Here is a 16860-nt window from a genome sequence, read left to right as displayed (position 1 = left end):
GGTGAATAAACGAAAAACGTCAAAACAATAATTATGTGATAATTATGTGTTAGACTTATGTGTTATGTGATAACATTGTTATAAACGTTAACTCAATGTGCTAGAACTAATTATTTAAGCTAGAGAAGTAACATTTGGAAGTTGAGGGACTTGAGTGTAATATATATTGTTATTAAATAATATTATATTAAACCCTAGCCTCCCTTTCTCTCCCTCAAACCCGACGGCAGCTCTAGACCCCCCCCCCCCTTGCGATCGGCCTCATACACACACATACAATCAAGATTTTTCAAGTTTGATCGAAGATAAAGGCGCTAGGAAGGTATAAACGACTATCCCTTGCATCCTTTATACTTAATTTCGGTTTTTAATGGGTTAATTGAAAACCCTAGGGTCCGATTTTCATAAATAGGTTGTGTTCATATGTCTTGTTTGATTTGATGATGTATTGATGATGAATTGATAACTAGTTTTGATATTATTGCATGTTGATTGTTGTGTCTTTGAGTTTGAGATCAAATAAAACCCTAACCATGTATGTATGGTGTAATTGATATGAATGGGTAGTGGTTATAGTGTCTAGAATGTTATATGAATGATTTGTGGTCCATAGATAGTTAAATTGTTGAGTTTGGATGCAAACAGTTTCTGGACAGATTGTGTTGTTGATGTTTGATTGACTGTAATGGGGTGTAAATGTGAAAATTGGTTGAGATAATTGATACTACAGTAAACTAGGTTGAGTCTAGTTTCTAAAGAATATAAATTTGCAATTTTTGGACGTGTATAAGTTAACCTTTATGATTTTACGAAAACGTTGTGCAAAGCTGAGTTGTTAGACCTGCTGTTAGGTTGTTTTGTAAATATTATATCTCATGAACTATGAGACCAATTGGATTGGTTCCACTTCTGGAAGTTGACTTGTTAACTTAGGAACCTAACCCAAGTGGTCTTGCATTTATTGGATTTTTAGTTTAACGGGAATTTCAAATAACATTCTGTTGCGCATAAATTTGACTGTTATGAGTTTGCTGTTGTAAATTGATCTTTGTGAGAAATATGTATGGAATAAAAATATAAAAAAATATGTTCTGGAAACCTAACACATACATGCTTTTGTGATGATTTTTGGTAAATTAATTGTAATGCTATGATCGGTGGGATAGACTAGTTTTTCAAGTAAAATTCTGTCGTTAAGAAACTAATTGCTGAATTTTGTGAAAGTTGCATGAAACATGGTGATTGCTAATTTATTATCGTGTTTTGACCAAATTACCCTTGCGGGGGATAATTGCTAATTACTTGTCGTATTTTGACCAAAATACCCTTGAGGGGAATAATTGCTAATTGATTGTCATGATTTGACCAAATTGCCCTCGTGGGGAATAATTGCTAGTTAATTGTTATGTGTTGACCAAATTGCCCTTACGGGGAGTAATTGCTAGTGATGTACATTATGAATACATGACACGTAAATAATTGCTCACACATGTAACGTATCACAAATACACTTGTTAAAGTCACACACGATTCACAAACGAAACACGAAACATGTTGTGTGCATAGGTATTATGTGCCGAGTCTAGAGACTCGATAATATTCCGACACTTAGAAAAATCTCTTTGTAGTTTTAGAACGCTAGAGAGAGTTTTTCTGTGACGCGCATCTTGGTGAATTATTTTGGTAATACTTCGCAAACAGTGAGTTCACTTATCCCTTTTAAACTGTTTTCAAACGCTTTTCAGTTGGGGGAGATAACATACTCCGAAAACGCATTTAAGATTTTGTTAATATAGATTATATATCACTTGTAAAGACTAAGTGGCAAACGCAATAACTAAAGTCCTTTATTCACATCGAACCGTTTAATATTGGATAATAGCGAGTCATTGTTGAGTAGTACTACTGGGTTTGACAAACCCCACCCAACGCTAAACTCGACTGGAGGTCGAGTGGGTGTAATCTTGGCTAAACACATACCATGGTCGGGATAGACCTGGTGGCAAGGCAAATGATAAACAGTCAGCTTCGGTGTCGAACACTTAGTAATACTTGTTTTACAGGCTAGCTACCTATAGATATATAATTGACATAACACTATCTGGTAACGCTTAACGCAAAACGCTGAACGCAAAACGCTGAACGCAAACGCTAACGCTTTATTTTATTTGGACTAGTGAACTCACCAACCCTGTGTTGACACTTTTAGTATGTTATTCTTAGGTAGCCGTGGCGGGCGCGCGGTTTAGGATCATGCATTGCTTGAAACACTTTTAATTATGCAAACTTATTTTAAACTGTTATCATTGGGTTTTATGTCGTCCTGCGTGACGCAACATTGGTTTCTATGGTTTTACGCTTCCGCATTTAATTACTCGTAAACGTTTTCATGGTTTTAAAACTTTGTTTTATGGTTTGATTATAACTAATGATTCCGATCTTGTTAGTTCACACCCTCTGACGGTAAAACTCCGTTAGTGGATTTTGAGGGTGTGACAGATTGGTATCAGATCCATTGGTTATAGCGAACTAGAAGCTGCATGCATACTAGACTATAACAACGACGACCCATTAGTTATAATGATACGCACTGCATATGTTTGTGTAGTCTTTGTAATCTTATCTCTTTACCTCTTTCACTCATACGCGCGCATACACGGCTTACCTGTAGGGATGTCGACGCCACCCTCATCATCATCCGATCCGATGACTCATGCTCACGGGAAGGAACCGCAGTTACCTACCGCATCGCCACCCCGAGTAGTCCCGGAACTCGAAGCTCCCGCACCGAAAAGGTATCGCTTATCCGGAGGCATGTACGAAAACTAAGTTAGCTGGGATTGGTACCCTAATATGATCAGACGTATGATCTATCGTGAACAAGTTCCCCCATTACCACCCCCGAACCATCCTGCTTACCCCAACACCCTACCACCCATAACCGAACCTGTAGAGCGAGTTCTCGCAGCTGTTGTTTCATGCTTGGAGCGTGACGTGGGTTACATGCGCTATACGAGAGCGAACGTTTCCGGACTGTTAAAAGACGGAACCGAGACTAAGGAGGAAATTGCCCGCATGGCAGCGACCATGAAGGAAATGCAGGAGGCTAGTGATCAACAGATGAAGATTATGAGAAAGATGCAAGCCGAAATAATAGACTTGCAAGAGCAACTCCAAGTAGCAAGGACCCGAACCGAGATAGCTCTAGAGCGTTGCGATGTCTTACAAATGTAGATTGCTCAGAACGCATCCGAACCTGAGGCAGAGCCTGAGGCCGAGCCTGAGGCAGAGCCTGAAGAGGAACCTGAAGAAGATCCCGAAGAGGAACCTGAGGAGGATCCCGAGGAGGAACCTGAAGAAGAACCGGAGGAAGAACCGGCTGAGGAGGAGGCACACTCAGAGGTGTCCTCAGATGATGACATCTAGTGATGATAACACCTAGATGGAGGGGTTGTCTCCATCCAAACTATTATTTTTCTATGATATTAAGGATTGGTTTTAAATACTTTGTAGAGAATACAATGGTTTTAATCATGAATTATTATTTGGATAAATATATGGTTGTGATGTGATGTTTGCTTCTTATTTCTTTCTTACCTATCTTTTTATTACGTGTATGGTGTGTTGCATATGAAAGAAAAATTCATGTTTAAAATTTTATACTGTGATTTGTTGGTGCATGTTTTGTAACAGATGATCTTTCGTGTTTGTTAGAATTGAGAGCAACGGTCAAAGGGGAGACTGTTGGTGCATTTTGTGACCGTCGCTATGCAATTCTGACCAGCGGAACGCCACAGGCGAAGTTAGCACAACTTCGCCTTAGGCGAAGTTAGAACAACTTCGCCAACGGCGAAGTTGTAACAACTTCTGCCTTAGGCGAAGTTATCACAACTTCGCCTTAGGCGAAGTTAGCACAACTTCGCCTACTGAAGCCCAGGCCCGTGAATGTTTGTCTATATATAGTTGTGTCTTGTTTAGTTTTAGGTATCCAGAAATCAGTGTGTGTTTGAGCAGCTTGTTTATTGAGAGAGAGTAAGAGACTAGAGTCGTGTGAGACGACCCGAGGTAGAGCTCTCCTCGGGTCAGTCGTGTTTCTGTTTTGTTACGGTTTGTAACGTGTTTTATTATTATATATGAATCTGCAGATTTGTTTATCCCGTTCTAGTATTTGTTTGTGTATTTGATCGTGTACGTGTTTGTGTTATTCGTCTGTTCACCATAAACGAGTCTAGGAGGATTCCGCACTCCTAGACCTCGTGCGGATCTCGTATCGATCGCCGACGCCCAGGGGGGACTTACAAGTGGTATCAGAGCCTTAGGCTCTTACGCTATGGTTCGAGATCTGCGTTTTGGTGTTTCTGGCACGTTTCTGTGCGTTTCTGGCCGAACAGTTCTTCAGGCGAAGTTATTGTTCATCAGGCGAAGTTGCCGTCACTGTTCGTAGGGTTTCAGCGAAGATATAAGGAGAAGCGAAGTTATGAACAGGCAAAGTTGACTTTAGGCGAAGTTGACTTCTCGGCGAAGTTATAGCCAGGCGAAGTTATGGCCAGGCGATGTTAACTTTAGGCGAAGTTAACGGTGAAAAAAAAAAAAAAAAAAAAAAAAAAAAAAAAAAGAGTATTTTGGAATTTTCCGTCTGTATGGCCAGGTGTACACGATTATTGTGAGACCGAAGATGTTGTTCCGTCAACGAGTGATCTTGTTATCTTTTGGTTTTACGTGTGAACAAATACGTGTCAACTCTGATTTGGAGTTGAGGTTGTGAATGGGTTATTGTTTGAAACTGGATCGTGACACATATTCGGGTGTTTGTGGGAAAGGAAATTGTTGTTGTTCGTGGTGACCAACCGAAGAAAGTCAAATTGAACTGAAGGTTTTTCGTCATTACTGGATTGCGGTCAGAGCATATTATTTATGTTATCTTCAAGGCGTTCGAGAATTGGATCCTGAAACATGATGCTTATTTATTAGAGTGAAGATTCTGGAACAAGTTGGATTTAACCGGGAATTAAAGTGTTTATGTTCCTGATCGTTATCCCTGGTGATTGAAGATGCTTCAGATTTTTTAATGGTCGTGTGTTAGATTCTGTCAGGGTGGTTTTGTGATGAAATTGATCACTTGATGTTGAGTAGTTGAAGATTAAACCTTATCGTATGCCGACGAGTTGGTGAAGTTGTGGAGGAAGCCCAACTTCATGTGTTGGTGAAGTCAGATGGACTCACGTGATTGGTTGAGATGATCTATTGGCACGGGGATGCATGCATTACAAAGACCTCAATCGTTATAGTCGGAGAAGCTTACACTGAAGGGGAGATCTGATATGGAAGACGCTGGGTGATTGGTAGATTTGTGAAGCTACAGGACAGTTTCTGACACGGCTGGTTGACTGCAAACAGAAGATCATCAGTTAAGAGGGAGTCTGTTGGTGCATGTTTTGTAACAGATGATCTTTCGTGTTTGTTAGAATTGAGAGCAACGGTCAAAGGGGAGACTGTTGGTGCATTTTGTGACCGTCGCTATGCAATTCTGACAAGCGGAACGCCACAGGCGAAGTTAGCACAACTTCGCCTTAGGCGAAGTTAGAACAACTTCGCCAACGGCGAAGTTGTAACAACTTCTGCCTTAGGCGAAGTTATCACAACTTCGCCTTAGGCGAAGTTAGCACAACTTCGCCTACTGAAGCCCAGGCCCGTGAATGTTTGTCTATATATAGTTGTGTCTTGTTTAGTTTTAGGTATCCAGAAATCAGTGTGTGTTTGAGCAGCTTGTTTATTGAGAGAGAGTAAGAGACTAGAGTCGTGTGAGACGACCCGAGGTAGAGCTCTCCTCGGGTCAGTCGTGTTTCTGTTTTGTTACGGTTTGTAACGTGTTTTATTATTATATATGAATCTGCAGATTTGTTTATCCCGTTCTAGTATTTGTTTGTGTATTTGATCGTGTACGTGTTTGTGTTATTCGTCTGTTCACCATAAACGAGTCTAGGAGGATTCCGCACTCCTAGACCTCGTGCGGATCTCGTATCGATCGCCGACGCCCAGGGGGGACTTACAAGTGGTATCAGAGCCTTAGGCTCTTACGCTATGGTTCGAGATCTGCGTTTTGGTGTTTCTGGCACGTTTCTGTGCGTTTCTGGCCGAACAGTTCTTCAGGCGAAGTTATTGTTCATCAGGCGAAGTTGCCGTCACTGTTCGTAGGGTTTCAGCGAAGATATAAGGAGAAGCGAAGTTATGAACAGGCAAAGTTGACTTTAGGCGAAGTTGACTTCTCGGCGAAGTTATAGCCAGGCGAAGTTATGGCCAGGCGATGTTAACTTTAGGCGAAGTTAACGGTGAAAAAAAAAAAAAAAAAAAAAAAAAAAAAAAAAAAAGAGTATTTTGGAATTTTCCGTCTGTATGGCCAGGTGTACACGATTATTGTGAGACCGAAGATGTTGTTCCGTCAACGAGTGATCTTGTTATCTTTTGGTTTTACGTGTGAACAAATACGTGTCAACTCTGATTTGGAGTTGAGGTTGTGAATGGGTTATTGTTTGAAACTGGATCGTGACACATATTCGGGTGTTTGTGGGAAAGGAAATTGTTGTTGTTCGTGGTGACCAACCGAAGAAAGTCAAATTGAACTGAAGGTTTTTCGTCATTACTGGATTGCGGTCAGAGCATATTATTTATGTTATCTTCAAGGCGTTCGAGAATTGGATCCTGAAACATGATGCTTATTTATTAGAGTGAAGATTCTGGAACAAGTTGGATTTAACCGGGAATTAAAGTGTTTATGTTCCTGATCGTTATCCCTGGTGATTGAAGATGCTTCAGATTTTTTAATGGTCGTGTGTTAGATTCTGTCAGGGTGGTTTTGTGATGAAATTGATCACTTGATGTTGAGTAGTTGAAGATTAAACCTTATCGTATGCCGACGAGTTGGTGAAGTTGTGGAGGAAGCCCAACTTCATGTGTTGGTGAAGTCAGATGGACTCACGTGATTGGTTGAGATGATCTATTGGCACGGGGATGCATGCATTACAAAGACCTCAATCGTTATAGTCGGAGAAGCTTACACTGAAGGGGAGATCTGATATGGAAGACGCTGGGTGATTGGTAGATTTGTGAAGCTACAGGACAGTTTCTGACACGGCTGGTTGACTGCAAACAGAAGATCATCAGTTAAGAGGGAGTCTGTTGGTGCATGTTTTGTAACAGATGATCTTTCGTGTTTGTTAGAATTGAGAGCAACGGTCAAAGGGGAGACTGTTGGTGCATTTTGTGACCGTCGCTATGCAATTCTGACAAGCGGAACGCCACAGGCGAAGTTAGCACAACTTCGCCTTAGGCGAAGTTAGAACAACTTCGCCAACGGCGAAGTTGTAACAACTTCTGCCTTAGGCGAAGTTATCACAACTTCGCCTTAGGCGAAGTTAGCACAACTTCGCCTACTGAAGCCCAGGCCCGTGAATGTTTGTCTATATATAGTTGTGTCTTGTTTAGTTTTAGGTATCCAGAAATCAGTGTGTGTTTGAGCAGCTTGTTTATTGAGAGAGAGTAAGAGACTAGAGTCGTGTGAGACGACCCGAGGTAGAGCTCTCCTCGGGTCAGTCGTGTTTCTGTTTTGTTACGGTTTGTAACGTGTTTTATTATTATATATGAATCTGCAGATTTGTTTATCCCGTTCTAGTATTTGTTTGTGTATTTGATCGTGTACGTGTTTGTGTTATTCGTCTGTTCACCATAAACGAGTCTAGGAGGATTCCGCACTCCTAGACCTCGTGCGGATCTCGTATCGATCGCCGACGCCCAGGGGGGACTTACATGATTCTAGGAAATGGCAGGAAGAAACGCTGGACACGGACGTGGTAACATCAACCTGACTGTAGCAAAACTCCAAACTCTGCTGAACGACCATGCGGCGGCCGCTCTAGCCGCATATGTACAGAACCAGGCTGGAGGTCCAATTGGAACGTGTACATTCAAGAATTACCTTGACTGCAAGCCCAGTACGTTTAAGGGCACTGAGGGAGCTATAGGCTTCCTGCATTGGGCTGAGAAGGCCGAGTCTGCATTTGAGATGTGTAATTGTCCCCCTGCTAGTAGGGTCAAATTTGCTGCTGGAACACTTGAAGATTCTGCCCTCACTTGGTTGAATTCGAACGTACAGATTCTAGGATTGGAACTAGCTAACGCGATGAACTGGGAGGAGTTCAAAAACATGATGCGAGAAGAGTACTGTCCAAGAGAAGAGATTGCAAAGTTGGAGTCAGAATTTTGGTCATTGAAGATGGTGGGTTCGGAAATCGAAGCCTACCCTACCCGTTCTCACGAGTTGGCTGTGATGTGTCCACGGATGGTAGACCCGCCGAGTAAGAGGATTGAAATGTATATTGATGGGTTGGCACCGCAAATTCAAGGCATGGTAACGTCTTCCAAACCAGCCACGATTCAACAAGCGATCCGGTTAGCTCACAAACTGACGGATCAAGCAGTGACCCAAGGTGCGTTACCACCTAGGGGTTCAACCACTAAAGCCCGTGACAACCCGATTACTGACAATAGCAGCAACAACAACCCGAGCTATGGAAAGAGAAAGTTTGACAACACCAAATCCTCATCCTCGAACCCCCCCACAGCAACACCACTACCGTAAGCCCGAATTCACTCGGAGCTTCAACAATCAGAGTCACAACAACAATAACAACGGTGGCGGGCAGGGTTCGAGCGGCTATGCTGGGAGATATCCGAAGTGCAACAGGTGCAACTATCATCATGCTGGCCCGTGTGACCGTGTCAAATGTCAGAGATGCGGAAAAATGGGTCAACAGGCAAAGGAATGTAGAGGAGACCTTGCGGCAAAGGGTGCTCCTAAACCACCCATGACAACCAAGGGATGTTTTGAGTGTGGGCAAGAGGGACATTTTAAGAAAGACTGTCCTAAGCTGAAACAGAATGACAACAATGGAGGTAATGGAAGTGGCAGTAGTGGTGGAAACAATGGTAAAGGAAGAGCTTTTGTTATTGGGTCATGTCAAGCCCGCAATGATCCATACTTGGTGACTGGTAAGTTCCCTGTGAACGATTGTTTTGCTTCTGTATTGTTTGACACTGGAGCTGATAGGAGTCTTGTGTCGAAAGCCTTTAGCCAACTCTTAGACTTAACCCCAACCCCGTTAGATGCTAAGTTTCCTGTTGAATTAGCTAACGGTAAGACTATAGTAACGACTCATGTACTTGCGGGATGTAAGTTAAAACTGTCAGGTCATGTCTTTGATATCGACCTTATTCCTTTTACGCTTAGTAGTTTCGATGTCGTGGTCGGCATGGACTGGTTATCCGAGAACTGAGCGGAGATTATATGTCACGACAAGATAGTCCACATTACTACCCCTTCCGGCGAGATCGTTTCGATCCGGGGTTAGAGAAGCGGCATGACCACCAGCGTCATTACCCTCATGAAGGCGTAGAAGTATCTACGAAAGGGTCATCCGGCAATTTTGGCGCATATTGTTGAGAAACCAGCGGAGGAGAAGCGAATTGAAGATATACCGATTGTGCGAGATTTTCCGGAAGTTTTCCCGGAGGATTTGCCCGGACTCCCTCCTATACGACAAGTCGAATTCCAAATCGAGTTGACACCCGGTGCAGCACCCATAGCACGAGCCCCGTATCGGCTCGCACAGGCGGAGCTTCAGGAGTTGTCCACCCAGTTGCAAGAATTTGTTGGATAAGGGTTTTATGCAACCTAGCTCATCGCCATGGGGAGCCCCTGTCTTATTTGTCAGAAAGAAGGACGGGACTTTCCGCATGTGTATCGACTACCAGGAGTTGAACAAGGTGACGCTCAAGAACCGTTATCCTTTACCCCGAATTGATGATTTGTTTGACCAGCTCCAAGGATCGAGTTACTACTCGAAGATCGATCTGCGATCCGGTTACCACCAACTAAGAGTGCGCGAAGAAGATATCTCAAAGACGGCTTTCAGAACACGGTATGGTCACTATGAGTTTTCGGTTATGCCTTTTGGCTTAACTAACGCACCAGCCGTATTTATGGATCTCATGAATCGAGTATGCAAGGCGTACCTCGACAAATTTGTGATTGTGTTCATTGACGATATCCTGGTCTATTCCAAGGACAAGGCAGACCACGACAAACACTTAAGGGTAATTCTGGAATTATTGAAGAAGGAACAACTGTACGCAAAACTCTCGAAATGTGAGTTTTGGCTTCGCGAGGTTCACTTTTTAGGACATGTGATCAACGAGAACGGTATCCCGGTAAGGTAGAGGCCATCAAAAACTGGGAAGCACCTAAGACTCCGACTGTGGTGCGGCAATTCATAGGACTGGCCGGCTACTACCGGCGTTTCATCGAGGGATTTTCGAAGATTGCTCAACCCCTCACTGCTTTGACACACAAGGGTACTAAGTACAATTGGGGAGACGCGCAAGAATCCGCTTTTCAACTGTTGAAAACCAAACTCTGTAGCGCCCCTATTCTAGCCCTACCCGAGGGAACAGAGAATTTTGAGGTACATTGTGACACATCGATACAAGGTCTCGGTTGTGTGCTGATGCAACTCGAGAAGGTTATAGCCTATGCCTCTCGACAACTACGGATTCACGAGAAGAACTACACGACCCATGACTTGGAACTCGGAGCTGTGGTGTTTGCCCTTAAGATATGGAGGCATTACTTGTACGGTACCAAGTTTACTATTTACACCGACCACAAGAGTCTCCAACATATCTACGATCAGAATGAGCTGAACATGCGACAGCGTCGTTGGGTCGAGCTGCTTAAGGATTATGATTGTGCCATCAAGTATCACCCTGGCAAGGCCAACGTAGTGGCCGACGCTCTCAGCAGGAAAGAAACTGATAAACCCAGGCGAGTGCGAGCATTGCAACTCACGATTCATGCCAACTTACCCGATCAAATTCGCGAGGCGCAACTCGAAGCTTTGAAAGATGATAATCTTCCATCAGAACTCATGCGGGGCATGAACAAGCAACTTGAAACCAAATCAGACGGGGTCCGATATTTTGAGAACCGGATTTGGGTTCCACGATACGGAGAGTTGAGAACTCTAGTGATGGACAAAGCTCACAAGTCCCGATATTCTATCCACCCTGGCTCAGATAAAATGTACCATGACTTAAAGGCACTTTACTGGTGGCCGAACATGAAAGCCGACATTGCCACCAACGTGAGCAAATGCTTGACTTGTGCCAGAGTCAAAATAGGATATCAGAAACCATCTGGTCTACTGCAACAACCGGAACTCCCAATGTGGAAATGGGAACACATCTCAATGGATTTTATCACGGGTTTACCTAAAACACCGACGGGATGCGATACCATCTGGGTGATCGTTGACCGGTTGACTAAGTCTGCACACTTCTTAGCGATTAAGGAATCGGACAAGATGGAAAGATTGACTCGCGTCTACATGAATGAAGTAGTGTCTAGACACGGAGTGCCTGTCTCAATCATTTCTGATCGAGATTCTCGTTTCACTTCACACTTTTGGAAGTCACTACAAAGCGCACTAGGCACACGCCTTGATATGAGCACAGCATACCATCCTCAGACAGATGGGCAAAGTGAACGAACTATTCAGACCTTAGAGGACATGTTGCGTGCATGTGTGTTGGATTTCGGAAAAAGTTAGGAACCTCACTTACCTTTGGTAGAGTTTTCGTATAATAACAGCTACCACGCAAGTATTAAAGCAGGGCCGTTTGAAGCACTGTACGGATGGAAGTGTCGATCACCTCTCTGCTGGGCAGAGGTAGGTGACAGTCAAATCACTGGTCCAGAACTGGTACTCGAAACTTCGGAAAAGATTGTTCAAATCCGAAATCGCATGGCAGCAGCAGGAGACCGCCAAAAGAGTTACGCCGACAAGCGCCGAAAACCTCTCGAATTTCAAGTGAACAACCAAGTATTACTCAAAGTCTCACCTTGGAAAGGTGTGGTTCGTTTTGGAAAGCGAAACAAACTCAACCCACGATACGTTGGTCCTTACCGGATAACGGAGCGCGTTGGTCTGGTGGCGTACCGACTGGACCTACCAACGGAACTCAGTGGCGTACACAATGTATTCCACGTATCCAATTTGAAGAAATGCCTATCTGATGAAACCCAAGTAGTCCCTTTGGATGAACTGCAAGTTGATGAACAGTTACGCTTCATTGAAGAACCAGTTGAGGTTTTGGATTGGGAAACCAAAACGCTCAAGCACAGCAAAATTCCAATTGTTAAGGTTCGTTGGAACTCAAGACGTGGACCGGAGTGCACGTGGGAACGCGAGGATCAAATGATGAAAAAGTATCCTCACCTTTTTGAAGGGCTGACCAAACACCGGAAACCGCGAAACCCGACAAACCGTCAGAAATCACCGGAGGTATGAATTAAATTTCAGGACGAAATTTCTTTCTACTAGGGGATGATATGAAAAACTGAAAATTTTTCTTACTTTTTCAGACACTCATCACGACTTGACTCAAATTTTCGGGACGAAAATTCGTTAACATGGGAATGATGTGACAGTCGTCAATTTCAGGTTAACTCCGTTAACTCAACTCCGTCAATTCAAACTTAAAGATCACTGAATCTATAACGCACACCTCATTACATTTAAACTAGGGTTTAAATGACGCTTAACACTTACTACATGTGTAGTCTTTCGGGAATTGCACCGAAACGCAAACGAGTTGACGCAAATGATTGGTGAATAAACGAAAAACGTCAAAACAATAATTATGTGATAATTATGTGTTAGACTTATGTATTATGTAATAACATTGTTATAAACGTTAACTCAATGTGCTAGAACTAATTATTTAAGCTAGAGAAGTAACATTTGGAAGTTGAGGGACTTGAGTGTAATATATATTGTTATTAAATAATATTATATTAAACCCTAGCCTCCCTTTCTCTCCCTCACCGATTGTGCGAGATTTTCCGGAAGTTTTCCCGGAGGATTTGCCCGGACTCACTCCTATACGACAAGTCGAATTCCAAATCGAGTTGACACCCGGTGCAGCACCCATAGCAAGAGCCCCGTATCGGCTCGCACCGGCGGAGCTTCAGGAGTTGTCCACCCAGTTGCAAGAATTTGTTGGATAAGGGTTTTATGCAACCTAGCTCATCGCCATGGGGAGCCCCTGTCTTATTTGTCAGAAAGAAGGACGGGACTTTCCGCATGTGTATCGACTACCAGGAGTTGAACAAGGTGACGCTCAAGAACCGTTATCCTTTACCCTGAATTGATGATTTGTTTGACCAGCTCCAAGGATCGAGTTACTACTCGAAGATCGATCTGCGATCCGGTTACCACCAACTAAGAGTGCGCGAAGAAGATATCTCAAAGACGGCTTTCAGAACACGGTATGGTCACTATGAGTTTTCGGTTATGCCTTTTGGCTTAACTAACGCACCAGCCGTATTTATGGATCTCATGAATCGAGTATGCAAGGCGTACCTCGACAAATTTGTGATTGTGTTCATTGACGATATCCTGGTCTATTCCAAGGACAAGGCAGACCACGACAAACACTTAAGGGTAATTCTGGAATTATTGAAGAAGGAACAACTGTACGCAAAACTCTCGAAATGTGAGTTTTGGCTTCGCGAGGTTCACTTTTTAGGACATGTGATCAACGAGAACGGTATCCCGGTAAGGTAGAGGCCATCAAAAACTGGGAAGCACCTAAGACTCCGACTGAGGTGCGGCAATTCCTAGGACTGGCCGGCTACTACCGGCGTTTCATCGAGGGATTTTCGAAGATTGCTCAACCCCTCACTGCTTTGACACACAAGGGTACTAAGTACAATTGGGGAGACGCGCAAGAATCCGCTTTTCAACTGTTGAAAACCAAACTCTGTAGCGCCCCTATTCTAGCCCTACCCGAGGGAACAGAGAATTTTGAGGTACATTGTGACGCATCGATACAAGGTCTCGGTTGTGTGCTGATGCAACTCGAGAAGGTTATAGCCTCTGCCTCTCGACAACTACGGATTCACGAGAAGAACTACACGACCCATGACTTGGAACTCGGAGCTGTGGTGTTTGCCCTTAAGATATGGAGGCATTACTTGTACGGTACCAAGTTTACTATTTACACCGACCACAAGAGTCTCCAACATATCTACGATCAGAAGGAGCTGAACATGCGACAGCGTCGTTGGGTCGAGCTGCTTAAGGATTATGATTGTGCCATCAAGTATCACCCTGGCAAGGCCAACGTAGTGGCCGACGCTCTCAGCAGGAAAGAAACTGATAAACCCAGGCGAGTGCGAGCATTGCAACTCACGATTCATGCCAACTTACCCGATCAAATTCGCGAGGCGCAACTCGAAGCTTTGAAAGATGATAATCTTCCATCAGAACTCATGCGGGGCATGAACAAGCAACTTGAAACCAAATCGGACGGGGTCCGATATTTTGAGAACCGGATTTGGGTTCCACGATACGGAGAGTTGAGAACTCTAGTGATGGACGAAGCTCACAAGTCCCGATATTCTATCCACCCTGGCTCAGATAAAATGTACCATGACTTAAAGGCACTTTACTGGTGGCCGAACATGAAAGCCGACATTGCCACCAACGTGAGCAAATGCTTGACTTGTGCCAGAGTCAAAATAGGATATCAGAAACCATCTGGTCTACTGCAACAACCGGAACTCCCAATGTGGAAATGGGAACACATCTCAATGGATTTTATCACGGGTTTACCTAAAACACCGACGGGATGCGATACCATCTGGGTGATCGTTGACCGGTTGACTAAGTCTGCACACTTCTTAGCGATTAAGGAATCGGACAAGATGGAAAGATTGACTCGCGTCTACATGAATGAAGTAGTGTCTAGACACGGAGTGCCTGTCTCAATCATTTCTAATCGAGATTCTCGTTTCACTTCACACTTTTGGAAGTCACTACAAAGCGCGCTAGGCACACGCCTTGATATGAGCACAGCATACCATCCTCAGACAGATGGGCAAAGTGAACGAACTATTCAGACCTTAGAGGACATGTTGCGTGCATGTGTGTTGGATTTCGGAAAAAGTTAGGAACCTCACTTACCTTTGGTAGAGTTTTCGTATAATAACAGCTACCACGCAAGTATTAAAGCAGCGCCGTTTGAAGCACTGTACGGATGGAAGTGTCGATCACCTCTCTGCTGGGCAGAGGTGGGTGACAGTCAAATCACTGGTCCAGAACTGGTACTCGAAACTTCGGAAAAGATTGTTCAAATCCGAAATCGCATGGCAGCAGCAGGAGACCGCCAAAAGAGTTACGCCGACAAGCGCCGAAAACCTCTCGAATTTCAAGTGAACGACCAAGTATTACTCAAAGTCTCACCTTGGAAAGGTGTGGTTCGTTTTGGAAAGCGAAACAAACTCAACCCACGATACGTTGGTCCTTACCGGATAACGGAGCGCGTTGGTCTGGTGGCGTACCGACTGGACCTACCAACGGAACTCAGTGGCGTACACAATGTATTCCACGTATCCAATTTGAAGAAATGCCTATCTGATGAAACCCAAGTAGTCCCTTTGGATGAACTGCAAGTTGATGAACAGTTACGCTTCATTGAAGAACCAGTTGAGGTTTTGGATTGGGAAACCAAAACGCTCAAGCACAGCAAAATTCCAATTGTTAAGGTTCGTTGGAACTCAAGACGTGGACCGGAGTTCACGTGGGAACGCGAGGATCAAATGATGAAAAAGTATCCTCACCTTTTTGAAGGGCTGACCAAACACCGGAAACCGCGAAACCCGACAAACCGTCAGAAATCACCGGAGGTATGAATTAAATTTCAGGACGAAATTTCTTTCTACTAGGAGATGATATGAAAAACTGAAAATTTTTCTTACTTTTTCAGACACTCATCACGACATGACTCAAATTTTCGGGACGAAAATTCGTTAACATGGGAATGATGTGACAATCGTCAATTTCAGGTTAACTCCGTTAACTCAACTCCGTCAATTCAAACTTAAAGATCACTGAATCTATAACGCACACCTCATTACATTTAAACTAGGGTTTAAATGACGCTTAACACTTACTACATGTGTAGTCTTTCGGGAATTGCACCGAAACGCAAACGAGTTGACGCAAATGATTGGTGAATAAACGAAAAACGTCAAAACAATAATTATGTGATAATTATGTGTTAGACTTATGTGTTATGTAATAACATTGTTATAAACGTTAACTCAATGTGCTAGAACTAATTATTTAAGCTAGAGAAGTAACATTTGGAAGTTGAGGGACTTGAGTGTAATATATATTGTTATTAAATAATATTATATTAAACCCTAGCCTCCCTTTCTCTCCCTCAAACCCGACGGCAGCTCTAGACCCCCCCCCCCCTTGCGATCGGCCTCATACACACACATACAATCAAGATTTTTCAAGTTTGATCGAAGATAAAGGCGCTAGGAAGGTATAAACGACTATCCCTTGCATCCTTTATACTTAATTTCGGTTTTTAATGGGTTAATTGAAAACCCTAGGGTCCGATTTTCATAAATAGGTTGTGTTCATATGTCTTGTTTGATTTGATGATGTATTGATGATGAATTGATAACTAGTTTTGATATTATTGCATGTTGATTGTTGTGTCTTTGAGTTTGAGATCAAATAAAACCCTAACCATGTATGTATGGTGTAATTGATATGAATGGGTAGTGGTTATAGTGTCTAGAATGTTATATGAATGATTTGTGGTCCATAGATAGTTAAATTGTTGAGTTTGGATGCAAACAGTTTCTGGACAGATTGTGTTGTTGATGTTTGATTGACTGTAATGGGGTGTAAATGTGAAAATTGGTTGAGATAATTGATACTACAGTAA

This window comes from Bidens hawaiensis, unplaced genomic scaffold, assembly GCF_021521415.1.
Source record: "Bidens hawaiensis isolate Kalapana, Puna unplaced genomic scaffold, B.hawaiensis_p1.1 tig00029072_1, whole genome shotgun sequence".
Classification (NCBI taxonomy): domain Eukaryota; kingdom Viridiplantae; phylum Streptophyta; class Magnoliopsida; order Asterales; family Asteraceae; genus Bidens; species Bidens hawaiensis.
The sequence above is the reverse complement of the archived record's forward strand: the minus strand, read 5'-3'. Positions refer to the sequence as shown.